This window comes from Lagenorhynchus albirostris, chromosome 6 (assembly GCF_949774975.1).
Source record: "Lagenorhynchus albirostris chromosome 6, mLagAlb1.1, whole genome shotgun sequence".
Taxonomy (NCBI): Eukaryota; Metazoa; Chordata; class Mammalia; order Artiodactyla; family Delphinidae; genus Lagenorhynchus; species Lagenorhynchus albirostris.
Genome location: NC_083100.1, coordinates 34,439,107 through 34,460,016, shown reverse-complemented (window position 1 = coordinate 34,460,016; position 20,910 = coordinate 34,439,107). Strand labels below are relative to the sequence as shown.

The 20,910-nt window shown below is 36.8% G+C and overlaps 1 protein-coding gene across 1 annotated transcript in view; it reads right to left on the bottom strand.

The window, feature by feature from the left end:
• Positions 1-20,910, bottom strand: part of HYCC2 (hyccin PI4KA lipid kinase complex subunit 2) — a 67,833-nt gene that overhangs the window by 46,290 nt on the left and 633 nt on the right. The window contains exons 2-4 of the mRNA XM_060151363.1: positions 20,668-20,701; positions 10,479-10,582; positions 7,676-7,775 (exon numbers count right to left, since the gene is read on the bottom strand). The gene's annotated coding sequence lies outside the window, so the exon portion shown is untranslated. The remainder of the gene's footprint in view (positions 1-7,675; positions 7,776-10,478; positions 10,583-20,667; positions 20,702-20,910) is intronic.

Below are 20,910 nucleotides of genomic sequence, written 5' to 3'. Positions count from 1 at the left end.
CCTGTGCGCCACAACTACTGAGCCTGCGCTCTAGAGCCCACGAGCCACAACTACTGAGCCCACGTACCACAACTACTGAAGCCCACGCACCTAGACCCCGTGCTCTGCAACAAGAGAAGCCACTGCAATGAGAAGTCCACGCACCGCAACCAAGAGTAGCCCCCGCTCGCCACAACTAGAGAAAGCCCGCGCACGGCAACAAAGACCCAAGGCAACCAAAAATAAATTAAAAAAGAAAAAAAAAGAATTAGGTGAAGAATACAAATAAGAAATTCAAAAAAGAAAAAGAGAAAAAGAAGACTAAAAATATTCCAGGCTTGCTATATATAGCACTTGCTCTGAGAGTTCCTACTAAGTCAAGTCAAGTCTCTGGAAGTTAAAAAAAAAAAACCAAAATAGCTACTGATAATAAAAATGGTTTTTATTCACAAAGTACCTGAAAAATAAAGTAGGTTCCATTTTTATTAAGCTTCAAATAAAGTATAAAAAGTAAAAGCAATGCCTACATTATTTTCTCTGGAAATAATTTTTTTAGGGATAAATTCTAACATCTGAATCTCCCTTTAATATTTCCCTTTTAACCCAAGTCTCTTATGAAAGTATAAACAAGAGGGGCTGTTTTGTTGATATTACATACAACATCTCCTTCTACCACCTCATTATCACTAATGAGTTCAGCAGGCCACAAGACTGAGGAAAAATAGACTGAATTTTACGTCCTCTTTGAGAAGTACTCCAGAAAAGGAGGTAAATACTTTCAATAAATATACTACCATGTAAAGAAGAAAACCACAATTTCATTCTAGTGGTGACAGAAAGGATTTATTTTCCGAAATAAAGAAAATAGGAACTTAAAAAAAACACACAAAACTCCTTTATTTCCACGGCTGAATTTTAATAATGATTGATTTTTGCTTTTTATTTACTGGAAACTTAAAAAGCTATTCTTCCTCTGTACCACAACTATTACCTCTAATTTTACAAATATCCTTAGCTATAAATATGAATAGTTGATATTCAATTATTAAATAATTTTAAAATAGTTATTATAAATAGTATATGTCTATTAAAAAAAGGAACTTAACCTAACTACCTCCCCCACCCACAAAGATAAACAGAGTTAACCATTTGGTATGTATTTTTCTTCACATACATGTTTACATATATGCATGTATGTATATGTGTGTGTATACAGTTTAAATATAGTTGTGTTCATTGTACATAGTATTCTATAATTGCTCTTTCAATTCTCAAAAATATATGAAAGACCTATAGTTCAAGCTCACTCTTTTTAATGGGTGTAATTAATTATAAGTATAATCCCATAACTTATTTATTTACTAATAAACAAATCTGTTTTCAACTTCCTTATATTACAAAAAAATGCTGCAATACACATCCTTGTACATACTTATGTATTTCTATTGTTATCTTCTGTAGTATAAATTCTAAAACTTGAATTTGAATTTTTTTTTTTTTTTTGGTACGCGGGCCTCTCACTGTTGTGGCCTCTCCTGCCGCGGAGCACAGGCTCTGGACACGCAGGCCCAGCGGCCATGGCTTATGGGCCCAGCCACTCCGCGGCATGTGGGATCCTCCGGACTGGGGCACGAACCCGTGTCCCCTGCATCGGCAGGCGGACTCTCAACCACTGTGCTACCAGGGAAGCCCTTGAATTTGAATTTTTAAGGTCACAGGATATAAATATTATTAATAGCATATGCAAATACAAATAAATTCTCAAAACCATAATCCATCATATAATTTTAAAGAGCATACGATTGTTACATATACAAAATAATTTCTTCCTGCTCTGTTTATAAAGTTAATACCTTAGCACTGAAATCTAAAAAAAATCTAAATCTAAATAACTCAATTTTTCTACATTTGTTTATATGATGTATATGACTTTTAAAACTAGAACAACAAAAATCGGTATCAGAACATTCAAGTGAGTACTAGTTACCAAAACATTAAAAATTTAATACACAGAATGCTGTAATGTATTTGAAAGAGGCATGGCAAAAAAGATACCACAATATATTTTACTGTATTTTAAAAATCAGTCTGCTTGTTTAGTAAAGGCTTGAATCTTCTAAAGTTAAAAACCACATCTAGGGCTTCCCTGGTGGCGCAGTGGTTGAGAGTCTGCCTGCCGATGCAGGGGACACGGGTTCGTGCCCCGGTCTGCGAAGATCCCACACGCCGCGGAACGGCTGGGCCCGTAAGCCATGGCCGCTGAGCCTGCGCGTCCGGAGCCTGTGCTCCGCAATGGGAGAGGCCACAGCAGTGAAAGGCCCGCGTACCGCAAAAAAAAAAAAAAAAAAAAAAAAAAAAAAACCCACATCTACAGTTTACTCTTTAAACAACCTGAAAGTTATTTTAGAATGCAATATGAGATTAAGATCTAACAATGTTTTCTCCCAATAAAAACTGTTTTCTCAGTTCTTCTAACACCTTGTTTGCATGTCCATTTTTTTCTAACTTGGAACACTATTTTTATCATACACTAAAAGTCCCACGTATATTTGGAACTATTTCTGAGCTACTTTTCCCATTAATTTGGTACCGGGACTATAATATTTTAATTATGTGGCTTTATAATGCACTTTATAATAGTACAAGTCCCATAATAATTCTTTTTCCTAAAAATGTATTTTATTATTATTGCCTGCTTATTCTTCCAGTTGAATATTAGACTTCTAATGATAAGTTTCTTTCCCATACTCTATCCTTATTGGAATTAAATTTACAAATTAATTTCAAGTGACATCTTCACCTAATTGAGTTATCCAATACAGAAGCATGGCACTGCTCTTTATTAAAAATCTTCTTTTAGGAATTCCTGGTGGTCCAGTGGTTGAGACTCCATGCTCCCAATGCAGGGGGCCCGGGTTTGATTCATGGTCAGAGAACTAGATCCCACATGCTGCAACTAAAAGATCCTGCGTGTTGCAATGAAGACCCGGCATAGCCAAATAAATAAATATTTTTTTAATAAAAATCTTCTATATGTCTGTATAAATTTTGTGTTTTCTTCATATAGATCAACACATTCAAATTAAATTGATTCCTAAGTATAATCTTCTGTGGACAACTGGTTCCAGACCCATTGCAGATACCAAAATCCAACAATACTCAAGTCCCAGAGCTGGCCCTCCCTATCAGCAGATTCAACCAACCATGCATTGTGTAGCACTGCATGATTGATATTTATTGAAAAGAAATCTGAGTATAAATGTATCTGCACAGTTCAAACCAGTGTTGTTCAAGGGTTAAAAGTTTATATTTTCCTGCTGCGACTGTCATTCTTTTTCATTATTTCAAATTAGCTGTTGTTACACACATAAAAATAAACACTTTCTTAAAAAATCAAAACGAGGGCTTCCCTGGTGGCGCAGTGGTTGAGAGTCCGCCTGCCGATGCAGGGGACATGGGTTCGTGCCCCGGTCCGGGAAGATCCCACATGCCACAGAGAGGCTAGGCCCGTGAGTCATGGACGCTGAGCCTGCGCGTCTGGAGTCTGGCTCCGCAACGGGAGAGGTCACAACAGTGAGAGGCCCACGTACCACAAAAAAAAAAAAAAAAAAAAAAAAATCAAAACGAACAAGTTTTTAGATAAATATTTAAAATACTGAAAATCGCTTAAATTAAGACTTCTATGTTTTAGGAAAAATTTATAAACTAATAAGTTATCTTTTTACTAACTACAATGAATTAGAAGGTTTTTTAAAATGTTGACTACGTTATAGAAAGGGATAAGAAAAAGCAAGTACAATTAATCAAAAATGTTTTTCAAACTCTTTACAAAAAACATCAGCACAGCTCTTAAAATAAAAAAGAAAACCAAACATTATTTTTTGAAAGAAACACAAAATTTTTAAATGTAATATATACTGCATCAGAATCCTTATCTGATATAGGGCCTGGAATATATATTTTGAAAAAGTTTTCCAAGTAATCCTGATGACCACCCTTCAGTTAAAAAAAAAAAGTATCACATCCAGGTTAAATTTCTTATTTTAAATTCCTGTATGATCTCTCCTATAACCACAAATTTGGCACACCAAATCACTTTAGTTTCTACCAATACCATTTTTTAAATGACTGCAAGTTAATTAACTTTAGATAGAAGAACATAGTGGTGTTAATAATAATTATAACCAAAACACTAACGTATTTCCCCAATTTTAATGATACTAATTTTAAGACAGTAATTTATTAACAAATTTAAGTAGGAAGTAAGACACAATCCTTTATTAAAATGAAACAAAATGTTTAAAGGATAAGAGCATAAGCATATCCATATAATCACATAAGACTTTTAAAAATTATCCTTGGGCTTCCCTGGTGGCACAGTGGTTAAGAATCCGCCTGCCAATGCTGGGGACACGGGTTCTATCCCTGGTCCAGGAAGATCCCACATGCTACGGAGCAACTAAGCCCATGCACCACAACTACTGAGCCTGCATGCCACAACTACTGAGCCCACATGCCACAACTACTGTAGCCTGTGCGCCTAGAGCCCGTGCTCCGCAACGAGAAGCCAGAGCAATGAGAAGTCTGAGCATGGCAACGGAGAGTAGTCCCCGCTCCCCGTAACTAGAGAAAGCCCGTGTGCAGCAACAAAGACCCAAGGCAGCCATAAGTAAATAAAAAAACTAAACAAGACCAAAAACCCTTACTTTAAAAAAATAAAATAAAATCTATGGTTGAAAAATGTAACGTGGTCCCTTTCTTACAGCTCATACTTCTCCCCCACCACAGCTTTCTGGCCATATTCTCATTTCAGTTCCTCTAGAGCTTCATGCACACCTTCACCCTAGGGATTCTGTGTGGACTGTTCCAGCCTGGAATGCTGTCCTACAATCGCTATTTAAATAATTGGCTCCTTCCAATCCTGTTAATCTCAGCAGGCCTTTCTTGACCACTTTATCTAAATAGGAGCCCTTTCTCCCTTCTCCAGTATTTTCCATTCCAACATATATGGTTCATTTCCTTCCTAGGGCTTTGGATTTTATACCTTGTATATTAAACCTTATTGTCTATCTTTCCCATCAGGTCACAAATTCCATGAGAACAGGGTCCTTTTCTGTTCTGCTAGCATTTGAGGGCTCACTATGGACTCAACGCTAACAAGTATATTATGGTATCTAGACATATGACAGATACTTAATGTATATTCATTGAATCAATGAACCACATAGCTTATATGACCTTGGACAAATCGCTTAAACCCTTTGGGCTTCAGGTCACTACAATGATAAATTACTTTCTAAATCTAAAATCCTATAAATATATTTTAGTACCTTCATTTGGAAAACAGAACAGTACTAGTTACAGAGAAATTTTTTAAATATATGTTTTCTAACTAGAATCAGCATCTTTTAGTATTTAGAGGTAGCTACAAACACAGTTATAAACATACTGCAAGCCCTCTTTTTATTTAAACAGACAATATGGAATTCTGAAAATCATTTCTTCTACTGTTACACCCATCCCATCATCTGATGTATAAAAGCTATATTTATTTATTTTATTTGTTTATTTATTTTAACATCTTTATTGGAGTATAATTGTTTTACAATGGTGTGTTAGTTTCTTCTTTAAAACAAAGTGAATCAGCTATACATATACATATATCCCCATATCTCCTCCCGCTTGCGTCTCCCTCCCACCCTCCCTATCCCATCCCTCTAGGTGGTCATAAGCACCGAGCTGATCTCCCTGTGCTATGCAGCTGCTTCCCACTAGCTATTTTACATTTGTTAGTATATATAAGTCCATGCCACTCTCTCACTTCGCCCCAGCTTACCCTTCCCTGTCTCTATGTCCTCAAGTCCATTCTCTATGTCTGCGTCTTTATTCCTGCCCTACCCCTAGGTTCTTCAGAACCATTTTTTTTTTTAGATTCCATTTATATGTGTTAGCATACAGTATTTGTTTCTCTTTCTGACTTACTTCACTCTGTATGACAGTCTCTAGGTCCATCCACCTCACTACAAATAACTCAATTTCGTTTCTTTTTATGGCTGAGTAATATTCCATTGTATATATGTGCCACATCTTCTTTATCCATTCATCTGTTGATGGACACTTAGGTTGCTTCCATGTCCTGGCTATTGTAAATAGAGCTGCAATGAACATTGTGGTACATGACTCTTTTTGAATTACAGTTTTCTCAGGGTATATGCCCAGTAGTGGGATTGCTGGGTCATATGGTAGTTCTATTTTTAGTTTAAAACCTATATTTAAAAGCAAAAGTCAAACTGATATTCTAGCATGCAGATCAATTCGGGCCCATATTGCCTCACTTCCAGAGTATGAAGCAAAATAAAGAGGATATCACAGAAAATGATTATCTTTTTGGTGACCATGGTAATGGCAACCTTTATTAGCAAGCCCTGAATAAAACATAATGAAAAAAATAATAAATTGCTGGAACATGATCTGAAAGAGGTCAATAACTACTTGCCAGGAAGCAAACTCACAGTACTTGCACAAGTACAGTAAGTTCTCCATTAACAACACTGGTAGAAATTGTGTCTTAGCTGATAGTCAGCATATATATTCTTTTTTAGGAATTGTCAATTTAGAGAGAAAAAGGATATAACAGGCAGTACGGCCTAATGGTTAAAGAAGACAGGCTCTTGCTCTAGACTGCCTGAGTTTGAATTCTACCTCCTTGACCTACAAGTTGTGTTTCCTTGGGAAAGTTACTTACCTAACCTGTGGCCTCAAATCCCTCATTTATAAAATGGGGATAATATAAGTACCTATGTCAAAGTTTTTTTTTTTTTAAAGATTAAATAAATTAACACATCAGTGAGCAAAATTATAACTGCTCTCAAGGGTTTCTAATGGACCAAAATTATTGTATAAACAAACCTATACAATGATCAAGCAACATATGACAGTAAAAAAATGGCTATGCTACTGAAAATTTTCAAACTAGACCAAAAACTATCTAGATATTTCAAGGTATAAATAAAAAACAAAGCACTTAACATGTGCTATTACTGTACTGTAAATACCAAATTCCCTAAGGAAAAAACTAGAGCTGCACTGTCCAGTTAGTTTTAATTAATTAAAAAAAAATAAAATTTAAAAATCAATTCCTGGGAATTCCCTGGTGGGCCAGTGGTTAAGACTGCGTTTCCACTGCAGGAGGCCTGGGTTCGATCCCTGGTTGAGGAACTAAGATCCCATAAGCCGCGTGGCACAGCCAAAAAACTGAAAAAAAAAAAACTAACATTGTATTAAAAAAAAAAATCAATTCCTTAGTTGCACTAGCCACATTTCAAGCACTTAGTAGCTACATGTGGCTAGTGTCTCCCATATTGGACAGCACAGATGTAGAACACAGACATTATCAAAGAAATTCTATGATCAGCACTGATCTAGATGTAGCTAGATAATACAATTATGCTGAATAAACTCAGTAATTCAAGAGCTGTAATATTTAGGTAACAAAAAAGTTAAAAGACACAACTATTAAAAAGGAAACACTTTCAAAAGTAAAATTCAAAGGCAATAATTAAGATGTGACTATTCTCCTAGGTAAAACTGCTTAATATATAGAAGCTACCCACAAAAAATTACCAAAAATTCTAACATGTCTGACTATGGGAACTTCATTCTTTACCCTTTACAAAGTTAAATTCTATAATTTTACCTCTGTTCTAAGATCAGTGTTCCAATGGAGGAGGTGGCACAGGAATGCGGCAGAGTTCAAGTGTGGAATTCATTTGTTGAGACTTAAATGTTTTCCAACTCTATAAAAAATGAAAACAAAAAACTGTGAAATAGTGAGAGAGAATATCCTCAAGAATGTAATATAAAGGAGAAAGAACAATTTTGAAAAGGCATTTATAATATAGTTTATCTAATTTTAAAAATAATTGGGATTATTTTTAAATTTTCTGTAATAACTAGGTTATACTTATGTACCATTATCAAACCTATTTTAGAAGACATTAGATTTGGAAAAAAGAAGTCTGAGTTTTAGTTTCAAATTTACCACTAAATATCTGTAAAGACTTCGAGTAAGTTAAATTTTCTGGAGCCTCACCTGAAAAATCTACAAAAATAAGTACTTCCCAGCCAAAAATTCTGAGTCCAACTTTTGAAACATATTACAGTGATCACACACACACATACACACACACACGCAACGATCATTAAAATTTTAATATGCACTATAAAATCAAGCTTAAATAAGTATCAATGGCTACATTATAATTTTGGATAAGTTTCACAGACTGAAAATTTTATCATTTGAGAAAGAACATAGAAAATGCTGTTACTTGAACTTTTGGCACAAAAAATATTAAAAATCATTTTCAAATTGATAAAAGTATACTTTTCTCATAAAGTAATAACTATTATCATGTACTTGTTGACCACATTATACTCTACTTCTTTGATTCAAAACTTATCACAACTTTAAAAGCTAAAACACCAAAAGAAAATTAGCATTTTAAAATATGTCCATTAACAAAACTTTTTTTTTTTTTTTTGCGGTACGCGGGCCTCTCACTGTTGTGGCCTCTCCCGTTGCGGAGCAACAGGCTCCGGACGCACAGGCTCAGCGTCCACAGCTCACGGGCCCAGCCGCTCCGCGGCATGTGGGATCTTCCCGGACCGGGGCACGAACCCGTGTCCCCTGCATCGGCAGGCGGACTCTCAACCACTGTGCCACCAGGGAAGCCCACAAAACATTTTTTAATACAAAGAATACTGCAATAATATTCTCTTGGAGTTAAACAACATTATCATTGTAAAGTCTCCAATGTTTTCCAAACTGAAGATGTGTCAGGACCTCCTACTCCAACCATCTCGTATATACTGGGCTATCGCATGGGATTTTTATTTCATGAGAAGTTCTGCAGTGGGGAAAAAACTTGAAAAGGACTAGCAAGTTTTCTCTGTTAGTCTCTGGAAAGATACACAAGAAATTGGTAACACTCTGGGAAGGGGCAGCTGGTGCCAAGGAGACTGTCTTTTTGTACCTTGGGAATTCGGAACCACCAAGACAATCACCAGATTTTGAAGCAGTGCAGGCAGGCAGACTTGAGAGCTATGCTGGGAAGACTGTCTCTGACAGTCTTTCAAGGCTAAGGATACAGATACTAGGTTCTCAATTGAGGAAAAAGCCAAAACAAAACAAGGAAACCCAACAGGGCAAATAACAGGAAAACTGAGCCATTCAGAGTATGTTCTTTAACCACAACCAAAGTAACCTAGAGATCATTAACAACAATTAATAAATAAAAACCTAAAAAACCCCCAACTACCTGGAAATTTTAAATTATACTTCTAAATAATCTATGGGTCAAAGAAGATATTAAAACCAAAATTAGGGACTTCCCTGGCAGCCCAGTGGTTAAGACTCCACACTCCCAATGCAGGGGGCACAGATTTGATCCCTGGTCGGAAAACTAAGATCCCACATGCTGCACAGCACAGCCAAAAAAACCAAAAAAACAACCAAAATTAGTAAAAATGCCGAACTCAGTGCTAAGAAAGATATGTTAAAGCTTGTGGGATGTAGCTGTAGCCTTATTTCATATGTAGAGAGTTCTTACTTTGCATGTATTAAGCAAAGACATAGTTCCTATATGCATTTAGGAGTTTCAGTTAACCTGGTACCTTGCAAAGCTAAGATTGCCTATATTAGCAGAGAGGCTGAAAAAAAAAATCAGTGGTTTTATCTATTGACAGATATCTATCTCTGGAGGTCAGAGAGGATAGCAAATGAGTGAAACAGAAAACAAGCACACAATAGAGGGAAAAAAATCAACAAAGTCAAAAGTTGGTTTTTTGAAAAAAAAAAAAAAGTTGGTTCTTTGGAACTTCCCTGGTGGTCCAATGGTTAAGAATCCGCCTTCCAATGCAGTAGATGTGGGTTCGATCCCTGGTCAAGGAACTAAGATCCCACAGGCCACAGGGCAACTAAGCCTGTGCGCTCTAGAGCCTGAGCGCCACAACCAGAGAGAAGCCTGTGCGCACCGCAACAGAAGATCCTGCATGCCGCAACAAAGACCCCGCATGCCGCAACTAAGACCTGACGCAGCCAAATAAATTATAAAATATTTTTTAAAAAGTTGGTTCTTTGAAAAGATTAATAAAATTGACAAACCCCTAGTAATACTTATTAGAGAAAACACAAATTACTATGAAATTTTTAGACATCAAAAAGACAAGAAGTTATGATAAACTTTATGCCAATAAATGTGACACTTGGCATGAAATGAACACATTTCTTGAAAAACACAAATAACCAACACCAAAAGATACAGAATATCCATACAGCATCATGGATATTAAAGAAATGTAATCTATCATTAAAAATCTTTCCATAAAGAAAATCTCAAGTGCAGATGGTTTCACCAGTGGATTTTTCCAAACAGTTAAGGAGGAAACAACACCAAGGTTGTACAAGTGTCACAGTCAATGATAAAATATTGAAAACTTACTTTCTGAGGTTGAAAACAAGAAAGAGGGACTTCAGTAGAGGTCCAGTGGTTAAGACTCCACGCTTCCACTGCAGGGGGCGCTGGTTTGATCCCTGGTCGGGGAACTAATATCCCGCATGTCGCAGAGTGACGCCAAAAAAAAAAAAAAAAAAAGAAGAAAGAGATAACCATTATCACCACTTCTATTCAACACTGTGCTGGAGGGCCTAGCTACTATAGCAATTCAAGAAAAAGATATAAGAATAATAACCAGAAAAGAAAAAAGGTCATTATTTAGAGATGATATTATTAATAGACAATATAAATATGTACCAAGAAAATTCAGAAGATTCTACAGAATAATTATTAGAATTAATAAGTGAATTTATCTAGGTTTCTGGATAAAAGGCTAATATATAAAAATCAATTATATTTCTGTAAACTAGTGTTTTTTAAAAACACAACTTCAGGCTTCCCTGGTGCAGTGGTTAACAATTTGCCTGCCAATGCAGGGGACACGGGTTCCAGCCCTGGTCTGGGAAGATCCCATATGCCGTGGTGCAACTGAGCCCATGCACCACAACTACTGACTGTGCTCTAGAGCCCACGTGCCGCAACTACTGAAGCCCACGTGCCTAGAGCCCGTACTCTGCAACAAGAGAAGCCACCACAATGAGAAGCCCACGCACCACAACGAAGAGTGGCCGCCACTCGCCGCAACCAGAGAAAAGACCACGCACAGCAGCGAAGACCCAACACAGCCGAAAACAATAAGTAAATAAAATAAAATAATCAAATAAATAAAGAAAATAAAAACACAACTTCCAACAGCATTTTTTTTAAAAAGAAAGACATCTAACAAAAGATGTGCAAGACCACTACACTGAAAACAAGAAAACATTTTTGAGAGAATTTAAGGGTCTAAATAAATTGAAGGACATACCATGTTCACAGGTTGAAGACTCATAGTAAAAATGTCAATTCTCCCCCAATTGATTTCTAGTTTCAAAGCTACCATAATCAAAATCCCACTCTTCTCCTTTTAAAGAGAAATTGACAAGCCGATTCTGAAATCCCTAGGGAACTACAAGGAGCCAAGAATAGTCAAAGAAACCTTGAAAAACAAAAAAAATTGGAGGACTATACTGTAAAATATTAAGATCTGTTATAAAGCCATAGTAATTAGCTGTACAAGTATAGTAACTAAAACTTATCAATGAAAAAATAGAGCCTAGAAAGTCACACACAAATAAGACTACTTTATTTATGACAAAGGCAAATTGCAGTGCAGTTGGGAAAAGACATTCTTTTAAACAAAAGACGCTGGGTCAACTGGATATCCCTATAGAAAATAATGAGCGTATCACAATCTCTAACTTTACACAACTCAACAAAAGTAAATTCCAAATAGAATGCAGGTCTAAATGTGAAAGTAAACAAACAAAAAACCATAGCAAAACATCTTTATGTCCTTGAAGCAGGCAAATATTTTTTAAGCAAACACAAAAAGCACTAACCATAACCATAACAACAACAACAATAAATTGGACTGTATCAAACCTGTCATCAAAAGAAACTGAGAGTGAAAAGGCAAGCCAAAGACCAGAAGAAATCAACAATACCTACGCCCGATACCTAGAGAGAGATGTGACTGCTTGGTGGGAGGGTAGGGCAGGAAAACTGTAAAATCCGTAACTTCTCCAGGACAGGGAGGACGTCTCAGATGTATCTGTATTCCCAGTTCCTGGGACAGGGCTTAGCACAGTTAGCACTTAGTTCATGACTATTGAGTGAAGGGCCTAACAGCAACAAGCAGTCAGTCAGCGGCAGACTGAGCTGAGGAGACAGGCAGCAAGTATGGTAAAGATTACTAGTTCCCATCCGATAGAGATCCACACCTCCACTCGCAATGATCTAGTCTATACAATCAGCTAAAGCCATTTCTGACCCTCACTTATAGCTAAGTATGGCCAAATGACTAAGTTCTGGTCAATGAGATCTGAGGAAATACCGTGTAGGGAATTCTAGAAAGGCTTCTTTCCTTCTTTTTTTTTTTGTCATTCACATGTGGCTTGCAGGATCTTAATTCCCCAACCAGGGATTGAACTCGGGCTCACAGCAGTGAAAGCATGGAGTCCTAACCATTGGACTTCCAGGGAAGTCCCTAGAAAGTTTTCTTAAAAGATGGAAGGTATGCCCCTTTTGTCCTCTGCCTTTCTTCCTCCTTCCTTCTGCCTAGATCATGGATGGATATCCAGCAACCATTCTGTGATCTTCAGAATAGAAACCACATGCTAAGGATGGCAAAGGAAAGAGAGAAAGAGAATGGGTCCTTGACAAGTCTATGGAGTTGCTGTACCAGTCTTAGACTATTTCTGAATTTGTTTTTACAAGACAAAGAAATGAACTATTACCTTATTTAAGCAACGGTTATTTCTTATCTCTGTTTCTAGCAGCCAAACACTATTCCCACCTGATAAGGTAAGAAAGAGACTGCAGGAACAAATTTATGGTCTAAGATGCCAACAAGCCATCTCAGTTATGCTTCAATTTAATGCTAAGAATAAAGTGTTTAGGATATTCCACTGTAATTGGGGTGGTGGGGAGTGTAGGAAGCAAGACTGACCAAAGAATCTACTCTGTGAGGGTGCACCACCATTACAGTTCAGACAGCGGGGTGTTTATAATAGTTCAGTACACTGACAAGATTTCATAATGCAGTACTATAATTTCTTGCCAACAGTTGGGAGTTATGTTCTAGAAAAGTAATGTGGCTTACTGTGACTGGCCAAAACCAAATTATAGGAAAATGAGAGGTTAGGAAAAATAAACAGTTTAATGGAAGATGTTAAATCAGCTGTTTAAAACCTGTTCAAATAAAAACCCAGTGAACTTTATACAGATGAACCTCCTTCAAGTTTTCAGGAAACACTACTGTAGCACAACAGTTAGAACAGTTAGATAAAGCTGATTCTCCCACATATTATGCACATTATTCTACTTCATGAAGATTTTGAACCTGTCCTTCTTGGCTTGCTATCTAATGTCTTTGGTACTTGTGTTTTTACTTTTGTTAGATCTCAGCAAACATTTTCAAATTTTTATAGTGACTGTGCCACTTTTTGGACTGTTGTTCATCCTTACATTAAGAAAACAGAAAATAATCTGATCTCGCTGTGGACTATTGTTATAGACTGAATTTTTGTGTCTCCCCAAAATATACTGAAATGCTAACCCCCAGTGTGATGGTATTAGGAGGTGGGGCCTTTGGGAGGTGATTAGGTCATGAGGGTAGTGCTCTCATGAATGGGATTAGTGTCCTTATAAAAGAGATCCCCAGAGAGCTCTCTCACATGTTATAACACAATGAGAATGTAGCCATCTCGGAAATAGGAAGTGGGTCCCTAGTTGACACAAAATTTTCTGGCACCTTGATCTTGGACTTCCCAAGTTCAAGAACTGTGAGAAATAGAAGTTTGTTGTTTAAACCACCCAGTCTATGGTACTTTATTATAGCAGCCTAAATTGTCTGCGACAAAGGTCCTTTTCCATTTTTCCACTCCCTTGAATTTGGGCTAGCTTGGTGAGTTGCTTTGATCATTAGAATATGGTGGAAGGGCTGTTATACAATTTCAAAGCCTAATCCTCAAAGAGGCCTTGCAGCCTTACAGCTTCCACCTTCACCTTTATAGAATGCTACCCTGAGAATGCCATGTAAGGATGCCAGACTAGCCCACCAGATGAGAAGTCACACTGAGAAGAACTGAAGCACCTTAATGGACAGCCAGCACCATGTGCAAACATGTGGGTGGAGACATCTTGGACCTTCTAACTCAGTCAACCCTCCAGGTGGATTCAGCTACATGAGACAGCCAAGTGAAACCAATAAAGGAACAACTTAGCCAACCTACAGAATCATGAAAAATAACAATAAATCTTTTTGCCCTGAGTCATTTAATTTTGCAGTAGTGTTTCAGGCAGCAATATCAAATAAACTTTAAGATAACACTTAAAATAACAGCTTCTTGAAGGTGAGAACAATCGCTTTAGATTTTTCTGTTTTTATCTTTAATTCATATGTTATAGCACCCTGGAAGCTATGCCGACTCCAATGCTGCTTTCCACTATGATTGAAAAAAGAGAAATTAATGTATGAAAATACAATGGGGAGCCATTAAAAAATTTTGTATGAAGTAATATGTAATAGGCACTTTAGAAAGAGAACTCTGGTTACACTGTAGAGTGGACCACAGGGAGGAAAGACCTGTGAGGGCAGAGTGACCAATATGAATACTGCTGGAATAGTCCTAGGGAGAGGCTTAGTAAGAGGTTAGAAGGCTAGACTATCATTACTACTGCTGCTGCTGCTACTATTATTTGCATTATATATTTATTTTATTTGTTTTAATAGAATGTCACCTTGGTGACTTTTTAAAAATTTTTTATTTTTATTGAAGTATAATTGATTTACAAAGTTGTGTTAGTTTCAGGTATACAGCAAAGTTATTCAGTTTATATGTGTGTGTGTATATATACATATATATATATTCTTTTTCAGATTTTTTCCATTATATGTTATTACAAGATATTGAGTATAGTTCCCCATGCTATACAGTAGGTTCTTGTTGGTTATCTATTTTATATATAGTAGAGGTATTATGTATTTATGATGAACCAAGCAAGTACTATAACTAGAACCTCATATGTATTTGCTCATTTAATCCTTAATACAACCCTTTTTAAAAACTTTTTATTTCAAAATAATTACAGACTCATAAGAAGTTCCCAGACTACATGCCAGGAGGTCCCATGTATCCTTTGCCCAGTTTCCCCCAATCGTTAACATCTTGCATAAATACAGTAAAATATCAGGAAACTGACATTGGTATAGTCCACAAAGGGTTACTCAGATATCACCAGTTTTACAAGCACTCATTTGTCTGTGCATGTGTGTGTAGTTTTATACAATTTTATAACAGATGTAGATAATGTGTAACTACCATCACAATTAAGATATAGAACTGTTCTATCACCGAGAGGCTCCCTTGTAGCCACCCACTCCCTTCTCCCTGATCCTTAACTCCTGGCAAACACTACTCTGCTCTTCATCTCTATAATTTTGATATTTCAAGAGCGCTATATAGAGGAAATCATACAGTATGTAACCTTTTGAGAGTGGCTTTTTTCACTTCAGATCCATCTTAGTTGTTACATGCATCAACAGCTCATTCTTTTTATTGCTGCATAGTATAAACGTGCCAGTTTGTTTAACCATTCACCTGTTGAAGAACATTTGGGTTGTTTCCAGTTTTTGACTATTAGGAATGAAACTGCTATGAACATTCAGGTACAGGTTTTTGTGTGAATGTAAGTTTCAATTTCTCTGGAATAAATGCTCAATAGTGCAACTGCTGGACTGTACAACTCTGTTTTTAAAGAAACTGAAGCTATAAATGGCAGAGCTGGGATTCTAATCTAGATATCTGCCTCTAGGTCCTAACTCTTCACACAATTTCCAGTGGTTGTAGAAATTGAGAGAAGTAAATACAAAGGTAGAGTCAACAGAATATAGCATCGCTCAGATGAGGGGTATATGAATAAAGTGTCAAAGATAACACAAGGTTCCAGCTTCAGCACATTAGACAGATGACAAAATACGAATTCACTTTTATATATACTGTATTTGAGGTATCTGTAGGTCATCCTCAACTAGCAGGCAATTAGATTTATAGAATAGGAACCAGAGATTAAGAAAAAGCTCTGGATTAGAGATTGATTTGAGTAAATAACATCAGACGGACAGGGTACAGAACGACAAAGAGATTTGACAACAGAACCATGAAGAACAGAAACATTCATTTCCTCTAGTTTTTTACCACAAACAATAAAACAGCAGGTACTGTGACAGACTGCAAATTCATATTAACTTTAGATATTATAGCACATCATGTCTACCATATGAGTTTTACAATCATAGTATAAAGTATAAAGGGAGTAATATATGCTCCCCTCCCCACTCCCTTTTTCATTTAAAAAGAAAGAACTACAAAAGGAATACCTGCTGATTAAAAAGCCTTAATACTACTCTGTATGATACTATAGTGATTATATGTCATTATACGTTTGTCCAAACCCATACAATGTACAACACCAAAACTGAACCCTAATGCAGACTATGAACTTTGGGTGATAATGTGTCAACGTAGGCTCATCAATTGTGACAAATGTACTATTCTGTGGGAGATATTAATAATGGGGGGGTCTATGCATATGTGAGAGGGTTTATGGGAAATCTCTGTCCTTTCTACTCAATTTTGCTGTGAACCTAAAACCGCTCTAAAACGTCCAGTAAACAAACAAACAAAAACAATTAAGCCTCAGTATAAAAGAATATGTAAAAAGCATAAGTTTCACTCCCCGCTCAGCATCCAACTCCCTCCACCCATTTTTCAAAAAAATACATGGGGAAAGGAATTTAAGGAGGTAAACTGACAAATCTTAGTAGCTAAATAAGAAGCAAGCAATATCAAGAGTCAAGGGATAGGGACATCACGGGTGGCACTGTGGTTAAGAATCTGCCTGCCAATGAAGGAGACACGGGTTCAAGCCCCGGTCCAGGAAGACCCCACATGCCACGGAGCAACTAAGCCCGTGCACCACAACTACTGAGCCTGCACTCTAGAACCTGCAAGCCACAAGTACTGAGCCCGCGAGCCACAACTACTGAGCCTGTGTGCCACAACTACTGAAGCCGGTGCGCCTAGAGCCCGTGCTCCACAACGAGAAGCCACTGCAATGAGAAGCCCGCGCACCGCAATGAAGAGTAGCCCCCACTTGCCACAACTAGAGAAAACCCATGCAAATAAATAAATAAGGGCTTCTCTGGTGGTGCAGTGGTTGAGAGTCTGCCTGCCGATGCAGGGGACACGGGTTTGTGCCCCGGTCCGGGAAGATCCCACATGCCGCGGAGCGGCTGGGCCTGTGAGCCATGGCCACTGAGCCTGCGTGTCCGGAGCCTGTGCTCTGCAACGGGAGAGGCCACAACAGTGAGAGGCCCGCGTACCGCAAAAAGTAAGTAAGTAAATAAATAAATAAATAAAATTGAAGGAAAAAAAAAGAGTCAACGGATAATGTCAATTATACCTCAATGAAAAAAAGCCAAGGATTCCTAATGACAAAAGTGATAGATAAGTTTGATTCTAACCTTTTTTGAAGTTCAGTTTTTGGAATAGAACAAAATAACTATTATGTAATCCATGCTTTGCCATTTAACAATTTAAGTACCACTTACCATATACATATATATTTATTTTTTTTGCGGAACACGGGCCTCTCACTGTTGTGGCCTCTCCCATTGCGGAGCACAGGCTCTGGACGCGCAGGCTCAGCGGCCATGGCTCACGGGCCCAGCCGCTCCGCGGCACGTGGGATCCTCCCGGACCGGGGCATGGACCCGTGTCCCCTGCAGCAGCAGGCGGACTCCCAACCACTGCGCCACGAGGGAAGCCCCCACTTACCATATTTTATGACCACATTTTTGGCAGCTGTATTTCAAACTTAGAAAGAACTATAATCCCATAAGTAATCAAAGTCACACCCTTAATATATTACATAATTGAGTTTTTTACTCCTTTCTCCAAAATTAAAGTCTACTCATTTACTTTTTCTCGTAATTGTCTCCATGGCAGACAAATACCCAAACAGAAAGTCTAGGATTCATAAGAATGAACCATGAATTTCTAAACAAGACCTGTGTCAAAGTCAACACATTCACAATTTCAAGTTTTAATATATATTATTTGTTTACAAAAAGATAAATGTATACCTTCATCATATCATAGCAATATTGCAAAAAAACCCTTTTATCAAGAAAACTTCCAATTCTTATTTTCCAATTCTAGTTTAATTTAGTACTAGATAGCTTTCAGAGACATTGAGAGAACAGGTACAAGTAAATATCTGTGCAAAGCACAGGTCTGAATTATGAAAGAAATTAGCTTGGTTTATGTAAAGCAGCTAAGTGCCAAGTAAAAAGTAATCCCAACCAAAACATTCAGCACAATTTTTATTTCTGGCAACTTTAGCTCCTGGTTAGAAAATCCATCATCTCAGCTATGACATTAAATGGTGAAAATGTATTGAGCTATAATATATTGATAGATTTAGAAGCCCTTTTTCTCAAGCTAAAACTACTGTTCTGGTTCACACCACAGTGTGAGAGCCTTGAATTAGATCAATGATTCTCAAGTAGAAGCCCATTATAAACCGTATCATCCAGGGAATTTTTTTTCCTTCAAAATATATCTGCCTCCCTTCATATTCCCCCTACCACTAAGATTCCACAGGTAAGTGGAGATGATATAATAGATATGCATGTGTGCCTTTTTTTTTTAACTCCTAGATTATTCTGATATACATGGAACTCTCTCAGAGTTACTCACTTTTATGGAGAATGCCTGAATTAGGTCCAACTCTATTTTTTAACATTGTATCAACAGCAGGCAAAAGGAGCAGAGCTACATAGTGATAAGAGCACAGCAGAAAGCTCTGCAGGTAAGGGGCTGTACTAATAGCAGCCGTAATCTTTCTGTGCCAGCTCCCTCCAGAATCCATTATATATTTTAGACAATGACAAATGTTCAGTTCATCATCCCGAGAAAAGCACACTGTCTACCAGTCAGATAAAAATGTAAAAAGAAGCTATTTGGGACATCAAAAAAACTAAGCCACAGAAAAAGAAAGACAAAAATTCCTCTATTCTTTAAAAGAACATAACAAAGCATTAAAAGAAAAATAACAAAGTATTATTTTGTGCAGCTGTTAATTTGTTTGGAGACTTTCTGCTCATGTTTTATCATTTCAGTTTTTCATTATGTAGCATTGATTTTTCTATTACAAAATTCAGTCAAGCTGAAAATCTTAACCATTCTAGAACCTAATAAACTACAATTAGATGACAAAACTGTATTAAAAAATAATCAAACAATCCTAAATCCATATCGCATGTCAAGATAGCTTAAGAGTTGGATTAAAAAACAAGCTTTCAAAGCCCATTTTAGGGCAAACAATTATACTTCTTTACAGTCAATGTTTCAAATTCCTTATAAACAATACTGAAATGTATCAGAAAAGAGAATTTCTAATGATGTATAAATAATCAGCCAATTATTATTATATTCTAATTTGGACTAGCATTCCTTAAATCACTTGGTAATTTCCTACTCAATGTTCAACTTTATTGCATTCTACAAGGACACCTACTGGCCGTTCAAAATCAGCCATTAGTTCTCTAAGACAACTCTAGTAGGCTGGTTACATAATAAGAAGAAACACATACATACACACACAGAGACACATATACCCTACATGAAAGCAGAGATTTGTTCACAGGTACTCACACTACAGAACTGCACCTAAAACAGAAGCAGAACTGTTCTTTGGACTGAGAGTATTATTCTTGCTAAAAGATAAAACGACCAAGAATGAAACACCAAGTATCAAAATTTTTATCTGAAACACTGATAAATATCTCAGTATGCTAAACATTTCAGAACAAACTCTAATGATCCAGCTCTCTTTACCAAATGACATATAGAAAAAAATTTATTTTTCAATTTAGTTTCTGGGATACACTAATATAAATTATCAATAATAGAAAAAAATCACATTTTAGAAAGTTTTTCTGACATGCAGTATTAAAATAAGCTCAGGAAAATGATACACTTGTTAATAAATACTACATGAGTCTTTATCTTCTAAGCTAAAGGCAACATTTCAATCAGCTCACATTTTAGAAATTTATAACACTTCCTTTAAAACTGCTTTCCAGTGAGCTATAAAATCAAGTTTTTAATGTAGTCTGTCATTCCATAATACACACTGAATGGAATTCCTATTTTAATTCTGTATTTCATTGCGCAAATAATGAATTATAAAAACTTAGAAAAAACATGATAATCTACAATTAATTATGTCTGTAAATACATTTTACCTCTACCGGAGAGGTTCAAAGAACATACTTTTTAAATCTAAGAAATAAATAATTCAAACTGGTTTCTCAGACTCATAGAGCAAATTTCTTAAAAAGACGACTCTCCCCCCACCAAAACCAGACCACCACATAATTTTCACAGTCTCTAACATCCACAATATTTAGGGGGTAAAAAAATCTACCAACTAATTTTCTAGTCATTTTCCAACTTGCACTTACCTCCTACTATAGATTTTTGAGGGTCTCCACTTCCCTGAAGATTAAAAGAAAAAAAAAAAAGATTTGTAGTCAGCCTTGACCATCAAAACAAATAAATTCACGAACTACAAAACGTGAACCTGGCCACGCTCATCTCAGACTAACACATCTCTCAACCCAAGTCCATATTTGGGATAAGCTCTTCGTGACTACTCTATCCTTCATGCTTCGTCGCCCACGGAGCCGGCCGGGGTACAACACAGT